Consider the following 10430-nt stretch of genomic DNA (forward strand, 5'->3'; position numbering starts at 1 on the left):
CTAGCTCAACTCGCTTTATTTGTGATGTTTGTCTTGCTAATGTGCAGAACCTCAGGGAGAATCAGACTTAATGCAAGGAGACCGCAAACTAGGCGCTCTGTGGTCTTAATAAGGACAAACCACTCACCGAGCTTGGCCAGAGTCGGTCCGGGAGTCCGAGGGGAGGGAACCAGAGAGAGCGGGAGAGAGAGTGCAGGATGAAGTAAAGAGAGACAGAGAGAGAGAGAGAGTGGTCGGGGATTGTTTTACAAACAGAATTCCTTTAATTAATCACCCTGTTTGAACAGCTGGCCTACTCAAGACAGGTCGTAATGGGATCCCTACATGGAAGTGCGGATTACAGACGCGGATTCGGCAGAAAAATATTAGCTGTCAAACGTTGCAGCCGAGAGGTGCAGGAGAAGGCCCCTGTTTCCTGGTGGTGAGAGAGTCACAGACAGGGGGGGGCTGCTTAACATGGCTCCCCGAGGACTGAGGCTGCACAATGCAACACAGGGGCCTGCGGAGGGGGGGGGTTGTACTTCGGGCCAGGGGGCAGCCCCCAAGGCCAGCGGTCGTCCCATAGGGCCCAGTCCGGTGCAGCAGTCTGGAAAGAGGGTTCAGATTTAGGGTCAGGCTCTGATATGCGACTGGAAACTTGGAGACCCCCGTGTTAGCATTTATGTACAGGCGCACATAAACAACCGAGAGCAGCTGTCAAGAGAGTATGCAGTGTCCTAGTCGTACATGTTTATTATCGATGTCCCTGTAGAGGGATCGACATCATGGTCAAGAATGTGGCTGTGAAATAGTTGGCTACCTACTCTTTTGTAAATAAATATGTTTTGTATGTAGGTCAGTTTGTTGCATTCTGTAGGAAGCCAGTGAATTACATTTAATCACAAACTTTCATCACTGAATGTTTTACATGGTATATGTTTTCTGTGGGACCCCTTCTTTCCATTTCTTAGCTTAGCAGCCTGTCACTGGAGCATTTCTGAGAACACAAAAAATCTGTTCATTTTAATAGAATTTCATCAATCGTTGGATTATTTCTGGGAGGTAGAACATATGCATGAGGCCTTTGCACAAAGTTAAACTTGAAGTCTGACATGCAAATTTGCAAGAGAGACTGCAAACCGGACCATTAATTATGTTGCCCCATTCAATTTTATTTGACCCTTCTCTGATGAGTGAAGCAGCGCCAATAGAGCTTTTATCTTTATATCCATTTCAATTAACTTTGTCACTTACTGAAGGTTCCACTTTGCTGATGGACCAAACACAATGCGATTGCCACAATGTCAGCCAATTCCTTGTTTTACAGTTTCCCGCCATTCCTCATCACTTGACCTCCTCCACCCGCCTGCTCCACCTGTTCCCACTTCCCCATCAGCCCAGTAGGATATAATGGCCCACTTCCATTCATTGGATAAGTTTGCCTTATATAACGAGTTTTTACAAAAAAAGACATGGAGAAAGACCAAAGAATGTTTCATGTTTTTTTCATTCTATGATAAAATGTACTACTTCTTGTCCTCTGTCTTGTCCTCCACGTTTTCCCACCTCTCTCTATCTCTCTCTCTCTCCCTTTGTCCCAATATCTCATTCTGCCCCTTCAATGCAGGGGGAGAAAAGGGGAGTAATGTTGGCTCAGGTGCTTGATTGTCAGAGCACTCACTCACACTGTATTTACATGCAGAGTAGCGAGGAAACAAATGTTCACGGACCACACACACACACACACACACACACACACACACACACACACACACACACACTCTCTCACAACAGCATACACACATAACCAAGATGTATCACTGTAATTGTGTAAACAGCCATATTACTCTCAGACCTTCCACCCCGCCTCCACTCCAATTTCTCTCATGGCCATGATGTAATTACCAAGGCACTTGATAAGTCATTGAGAGTTGGAGCGCACACAGCTACAAAGTGAGATTTACAAGTTCATGAGGCTGAACCAGAATCTTATCTGCTCTTATTTAATGAATGCAAATCACAGGCCAATACCTTTACTGTAAGGACATTCACTGATATATATATACTAAAGGAAGAAGAGACCTGCCTGGAACATCTGTTGGGATTTCCTTTGAGAGCCCCATAAAGTTTCACCACAGAGTTCTGTGGTGATTTTCTGGGTTGTTCTGTGTATCCCAATAGGGAGGCAGCAGCTTGTTCAGTGAACCATGATTGGTTCAAAGCGCAGAGAGGAGTTTGAGGAGTGCTGAGGACGATGATGTATAGCAGACTGGACCACCGGGGTCATGGCTTTGGTGTACCTCTTCTGTGTATGTGTGTGAAAAGACACCTCCTCTGAGAACACACGTACGCACACAAATACAGACATAAAAACAGTGATTAATAGCATTACGTAGTGAATGAATTAACTCTTGTAACAACCTGCTCATTACTTTAATACTGTTATTATGCTTCAATGCTGGTAAAACTAATACCTGTACATAATCTAACAAAGATAATAATTATTAGACAACAAGCAAAGAATGGATGCCAAAAATGTGAACACAATATTAAAATGACATCAAGGATTACATCATATTGTACTGACCTACATAAACACTGAGCAAGACAAGGGGCGGGGAGGAAAATTAAAGGAGCACTTTAACCATTTAGTACTGTATTTTTATAAACTTCAGGGACTCAAAAGCGACTCAAGAGATTAAATTTGTCAGATTGGCCAAGATATTCTTATTTCCATGACGGACAAACAAATTCATCAGCAGCAGTTTCCCCCTTTTAAATGTCCTCTCCTTTCAAACCTCACACTCCTAGTTTGTTTCTGATTTAGAGATCGGTGTTCATGTCGCAAAGTTATTTTGAGTTATTTTAAAGTTACGTATTCTCCATACTTATGTAATTTGTTCAAAAACTTGTTGACTGCAACCATAGTGAAGGGTTGAGGGCCTTGATAAAACGAGTTGTAATGAGAATGTGTTGGAGATATATAACCCCTGCTGACATCATCAGGGTTATTATTCCAGAACTTGGAAAGCCCCATTCATATACACCTTTTTTTTCAGTACTCCTTATAGTAAACTGAACTTCATGTGTAAAACCGATGGAGAGTCCCTTTCAGGAGGTAGCATTTCAACTTCACCACAACAGAAACTTGTCATATGAAACTTTGTGTATACACTGTGGCTTTGTTCTGTTCATCTATTTACACTATACTCCAACAGGGATGCATTAAGATTGAAGAGATTACAGTAATGTAGTGGAACATTTTTGGAGCGGAGCAACAACATTGAGTGAGAAAAGATCAGGACGTGTCAAGAATATAAGATTACGAATACAATCCCAGATGTTGGTGCACACATGGCGACAATGAACCAGAGGTGCGAAAAAGGACATGTTATTCCGTGCAGTGCTTCATGTTAACTCCATATGTGTCTCCGGGAATTTGCTAAAATTTTCTTTGCGGAAAGTAAACAACTAATTTGAGTCAGCTTTGAGGTAAACACTCAATGCAACATCACACCCGATTCCCAGGATGCTGTCACGTGATGTGGTGCTTTTGTTTTCTCCTCCTCGGTGGGCAGATACTTGTGTCTGCATGCTCTTGTTTTTTCGTGACCATGCATGTTATTGACTAATTTGCATAATGCTGCAGAAGGACCTATTTTCCCCCTAAAGAACAAAGCAGGTCACATATCCACATCTGTGAGGGTCCATATGACTGTACGTGTTTGTGTTCATGTTTGTATTACGTTAGCCGTATTCGTGCAGTTCTGTGGGTGTGTTTGCATCCATCACTCGGAGAATATGTGTGTGATTAATATATTTGTGCGTCCGTGAATTCCCCACCCTTTTCTTTCTTTCTTTCTTTCTTTCCTTCTTTCTTTCTCCCTCTTGAGCAGTTGTTTGTGTGTGTCTGATCGTAATGAATACAGCCACAGGGTAAACAGCCCCATGATAAAACAATTACAATTAAGCACATGTGTGGGTAGTGAACAAGAGATGAAGAGAGGCTGAGAGAGTTTAAAAAAAAGGACAAGAGAAGAGACGGCAAAATAGAAGACAACAGAGTTTAAGATGTGAGAAACAGTAGAGAATATGAAGGAGATGCGTATCACTTCAGTGGCTCGTCTGGGAGTCTCGAGGCGCTCCCACGTCCCTCAGCTCTCTCTCCGTTGGACGACCCTGCTCCCCTCTGTCTGCATTGGGAGAAAGGAAACGGACGAAGGATTTACTGTTGGGTCCTGACTTGTACACATTCCTGGTGTTGTTTTTCTCCCCTCGGCCCCTCGGCCATACCAAAGGCCTCTAAAACAACAGGCTGTCAGGTTGTGACAGCTGGCTTCAAACAGCTCCTACAGCAGCCCTGCACCCAGGTTCCCAGCCTCACCATGGAGCTGTGTGTGTGTGTGTTTGTATCTGTGTGCACGGTTGGTTATGTGTGTGTGTGGGGGGGTGTTTGTTTGGTCTGTACATGTAGATGTATAGCTGCTTGTGTCTCTGTGTGTATCTATCACTTTGAGATAAGTAGGACTTCAGTAGATGAGACTTAACGTTTAAAGCCCTTTGGCTGTGTTTGGCACACACACACACACACACACTCACACACAAACACACCGCCTTATTCCCAGCGAGGAGCCCAGGTGGCAGAGTGGCTTTGAAGCACTGTGAGCCTTCTTATGATTCCCCTGGCCATCCAGGTGTGTGTGGGCTGGCCCGTCTGTCTCAGGCAGAGAAGGCGCTTTTTTGTCTGAGCTTTGTCAACCAGGAGAACACCATTGATCCCCATGACACCCCCCCCCCCCCTTCCCCTTCAGAGTGCAACCACACCTCCAAGATACTCCCTAGCTTCAGATGTGGGAGCTGGCAGAAACCAAAGCTGTTTGGAGGATGGAGGGGTTGTGCAGGAGTTGTGGGCGGGGCTAAGGGGTCCTCTAGGTGAGCAAGAGCAGCCCCTCTTAGCACTAATGGGATAATTGTTTGCACTCCACAGGTGCTCACCGTCCAAATGAGGTCACAGCTCAAGTGTGGCTCTTCAAAAGTCGAAGAAGGTTGGAATTGTTTTGGCAGAGAACAGGCAGATGGGAAACAAACACGCACAGGCAAAGACACACTAATGAAAAGATTGTTACGTTCAAATTATTAAAGACATGGAAAAAACATATATTAACATATTAAATAGACAGTTTGAGACATAGTGGAAATATGACATTGAGTTAATTTATAGGAACTTTTGTCATTTCACACTTTAAATATGACGCCAATTGGATATTTTCTTTTTTTTCTTTGCAATTACCAAAACACAATTTCTGAAACTACGGCACTCTTGGTTGAAACTCTACCCACAAAAGTCAAAAACATATTAACAAAATATCTTACATGCCTTGCAAAAGTAAACACTTTGTTCAAACCTTTTCTGAAAATTTTACTTTCACATCACAACAAAAAAACTGATTGATAATTATTTCCAAATGCCAATTACACACTGATGTGCAAAGTGAAACACGTGGCATTTTCATTTGTAGCATGCTGTAAATATAGACTTTGAAGACAAATGCAATGGGTAATCCATCAAAATGTGTTTATTCTCAATACTCCTGCTCATAACAGTATCAGGTACAATTAACTGAAGATGACATGAACATTGCTGTATTGTGTTGTAAACTAAGTATATTTCAAGTCTTCTTACTCAGACTTCAAAATTGGCCCCCATTGTTGTGCACACCAAATAGCAATCCTGAATCCTATTTTTTATTTGATGGATAATTGAGTGTGTGATCACGTATATTTTGTATTTTCCTGCTTGAAGAGTTGATGATGTGGACATATGCAAAGTAGCATTGTGGGATGCAAGGAAAGATGTACGCAGAAACAACACTTTTTGCTTTCACACCACCAAACTTTTAGACCTGCATGTAACAACTATCTCTGCATGGGTCTCTGAGATAACCAGGTTTCCTGAGCACACATACACACACAGGAACGCACTGAAAGGCAAGCTCGTAGTCAGATATTTGCCCCAACCGCTAGCGTCATTGTTCCCTGTCTTTGGTGGTCTAATGCAGGTGTTTTCCTCATGATATCTCTTGTACTTTTGAATCACTTATTGTGTCCACCCTCCACAGAGTCTTTAGGAAAGCCCCTTGATATCTCTGTTCTTTCTTATCTACATGTATTTACAGTCACATCTTGTCGGTTTAAGCCATAATAATTCCCACAAAAGAGTATTGTCTTTCTGGAGACACTGGATATCCCATTCTTTTTATAAAGAGTAGTTTGGAGAAGCAGCAGAATTTTTTTAAATGTAATTTTTGAAATCGTATTAACACCCCCAAATGGAAATGAAACCTCCAATGCATTGAGGCAAGAATGTTGGTGGCAGATATCTCACAAACCGGACATATAAAGCAAATAAAATCTATGCATGTACATGAAGTTTTCTCAGTTGTTATGGAACTATTAATTATTCCAAGATCAAGAATAAACCGTCAAGCTCAATAACAAGACAGAACCTTACTTAGAACTTATGTCAATGTATTCTACCCAACCTTTGCTGTAACTGTAACTTCTTTACCTTTGTCTTAACAGTTATTGAGTTGAAGCTCATACTTTTACTCACTGGAGATGAACCCTCCTGCCACTGAGGCAGTATATATGCAGCTCTTGTGCATGCAGGTTTGTCTCTCATTGGCCATTAAGTTGTGAGTGATTTCCTAGCTGTTTTGCAGTCTTCTGTTTTCACAAAGGAAAGTCATATATTAACTCGCTCCCCTGTCCATTGGGAGGTCAAAGTCCCAGGTCAGCTACAGTCTTGCTCTTGCTCATTGACACTTCAGCAGGGCAGTTAAAGTTCAGACAGGAAAAATAGTACTCTTAAGTGTTTTCTACAGTGATTGTACATTAAATCGTGTTTAGATCACTGAAGTGCACTTTGGAAACTATAATGTGGAATTTAAAAACAATCCTTCAGGCCCGTCTCCCGTCTGAAGCTGCTTTAGGCCCGATGCCACAGTGCAGACTGAAGTCACAATGGGAGACATCACAGAGTCACGGCCTGTAAATGTTAGCTTTAGTTTCTTTTACATCAACAGTTTACCCATCTCTAATTGGAACATGGCCCCCCTCCCTCCTCTTTCTATCTAAACACATAGACATGCACGCGAGCACACGCACAAACGCATACAGCCAGATAAAGTCACACAGTCGGGCATGCACATACACATCCAATGGAATTATGGGAACATCTGGAGGAGCTCATCCAATGCACAGACAAACGTTTCCTGGAGAGCACCAAAAGAACCATCAGAGAGCCTTCAAACAGCCCGCCACTGCTAACACAAACACACACACACACACACACACGCACACCTCTTGGCTGCAGAGGTAAAGGCCAGATCAGATGAGCGGGGGGGAACAAAGAGCGTCTCTTTGCCCTCAAAAGTATTGCAGCACTTAAGGTTAACTCTCCGAGCACAAGGGCTGTCTTTCTTCTCAGCCAGTGTCTCTACACATCCTCACATACACGCCGGCCTTCCAGGGTCCCGGGCCCACCAGGACACAGAGAAAGCCAAGGGGCATGGGGAGCTTTTTCGGGAAACAATATCAATATGTCAGGGTCAGTCTGTCTGGCTTCTGACAAGCCCCCACAACACCCAGTGGGCACAAGATCAATACACTGCATGTGAATGGAGAGTAAACAGTGTTATAGATGACATGAGATAGAGAAGTATGCTGATAAATTGGAAAAAATAATATTTTCTGGTTTTGCCTTTCATCCCGACTAAGAAAGCATATTTTTTAACCACCATTAAAGGCAAACTTACAAAAGAGGGAGAATTTAAAACTGTTTCTCTCACGTTGTGATGTCGACAGAAAAATCTACGTTATGAAAGTGTTAAGTAATGATTCTTATAACTTTTCATTATGACTGTTATTGCACCCCTCTTCAAAATGGAGGTTGTGGCTGACATTATCTATAAATCCCTATATTAAAAACAAAAAAACAAAAACAAAGTAAGGACCCATTGTAGTCGGAGATTACAGAAAGTTTACACTTTAACTGTCATTTAATTAGTTAACTGTTAGTTAAAATCAGTATAAAGCCCAAAGTCATACATTTGTCTCAAAGGGCAAAAATATTCCAAAAATATTCCTTCTTTCATTCTAAAAACATTATTCAGACACTGTATTATGACATAACCGGTTGCAGAAAACATTGCAAAAACATTTAATTTCAGATACATGATTTTGTCAGGTCAGTGACATGTTTGAGCATAAAACAATACTAGAATATGTCTTAATAATAAAGTCTCTTTTAACAGTTGCCTCTCCACAAAAGCCTTAACCCCGCCTTCTTTCCTTTCCCTCCATCTCTCTAATTCTCTGTCAGACACGAGAGAAAAACACAGTTTATCATTATCGCCCCCTCTCACCTGAGACCTCACCTCTTGTCTCCCCCTCCTGTCTACTTCCTGACGCCCCCTCCCTCCACCCGCTCAGCCCTTTCACCCTTCCTCTCCCCTGCCACTACCCATCCCTTCACACGTTCCCTCCTCCCCTCCCTCCCCCTCCTCACCTCCCTACCACCTAGTGAGCACATTTCCTTACTCCCTCCCTGCCAACAAAGGGGGAAAAAAAGCTTTTACTCATTAGCAGATGACCCTTGCCCCTAGGCCACATTTTAAGAGGCTCTACTTGACTCCTGACATGGCCGTCAGCAATCAAAACATGTGCGTTCAGTGCATATAGACCTGTGTATTGATGCTTGGCTCGATGTGTGTGTGACAGCAGTCTGACAGGAGACAGACAGGTTCACTAACTACTGCACAACCTCTGTGGTGGTTCCTCTGTCCCCGGGCCGGACGCTGGCAGCGGTAAACCCACGATGGAGATGGATCGCTCCCTCTTTTGTACTTCTTATGTGGCCTCGTTCGCAGAAGCCCCCATTAGCTTTATCGCAAATGTGTGTGTTTACTCATTGGGAAAGGTGAAGGGTTTGGGCATAGCGTGTCAGAGTCAGTGCTTAATTGTGTTGATGCTTTTCTAATTGCTCGCAGAAGTTGGATGTGGTAAGCTTGTTTAAGATCCGATGTGTTTGTGTTTCTAATTTAGCCCGCAGGATGCAAACACACATACGGAGTTTATCTCACTTTTGGCCTCTCTCAGTCTCTCAAACACGCAAAAACACATTCTGCTTGATATAAAGAATATAAAAATCCTGTTTAAACTTTTTTTGTCTTTATATACACTGGATTTTTTGTAAGATAACAGAAAAACAGCAAGTCAACCTTCAAATTGTGACCTAACCTGAGGCATTCTTCTGCCCCGGTCAGTCTTTTAATGAGGAAGCTGACAGCATATTCCCCAAGGCAGGGTGCTGCTACTGTAGTAATAGCCCTTCATTGTTGACAGGTTCATGCACACGCCTCGTTTGATGTGGCTCTCTCATTCTGCTTCAACCTCGGCTCGTCTGCTTTTGCAGAGTTTTCTTCCAAAGAAAACAGAGCTTTTCAAAGGACAGCAACCAAGCAATTAAGGTCCTCTTTAACCGGTTTACTGTGTGGTAATGTGACATGTACCTCTGTGTGTCTCTGACACTAATATAGACATGTCTGCTCCCAATATGGCAACACAAGGCTGGTATATGGTTGTGGTTGAATTTTGCAAACAAAAGATGATTCAGATAATCAATAACAACATTTCAAACCACTTTGAAGGCAATTTTTTATATTTGAAACAGAACCCAAACAAGAAAAGGAATATAACAATTCACTCAGCTTTAGGGACTGTAAAAAAGTAATAGAGGAACAGAAGGGTCAGATGAAGGAGGAGGGTTGTCTATTATTTTCTTTTTGCCAAAGGGAAGGTAGTCTGGAGATTTTGGAAAAGCAAGGGAGCGTCTTTTAATCTTTTCTCATCCCAGATTCATTCTTACCTTGTGAGATTTATTGTAAATTAAAAAACAGGGATCTCTTATAAAGGCTCACGTATAACGGCTTATTTCAGCCATGTGACTCAGGTCATCCTTTAACTGAATTGAGGGACAGTTAGACATCTGATCTCATAAATATCTATTTATTGAAAATCACTTGGTTTCTCTGGGGCTCGCCAGAGTAGAAGTGTTTGCTTGAATCCACTATACTTCCCTCCCGCCCTTGATGGACTACTTGTTCTGAGTGTCTGATAATGATGTAACAGGTTTGCATTTCAGTTTCAGTAAGTGCGTCTCATACAGACCTTAAAGGGTGCCTTATGAGTCTGTATCAAGATGCCGAGGGCCACCGTTCAATCGTCGATATTTGACGCCCTGACAGTAAACCCAGGCTGAATTAATTTACATTTGAATTAAGTGAAATCCAGGCTCAGAGCCACATAGCGGCCGCCTGTTATCGTTTAACTCGTTCAATGTCTGTAATTATCATTTAAATACAACTCTTTATAGAACAATTAAGACTTAT

Source organism: Anoplopoma fimbria, chromosome 15 (genome assembly GCF_027596085.1).
Source record: "Anoplopoma fimbria isolate UVic2021 breed Golden Eagle Sablefish chromosome 15, Afim_UVic_2022, whole genome shotgun sequence".
NCBI lineage: Eukaryota > Metazoa > Chordata > Actinopteri > Perciformes > Anoplopomatidae > Anoplopoma > Anoplopoma fimbria.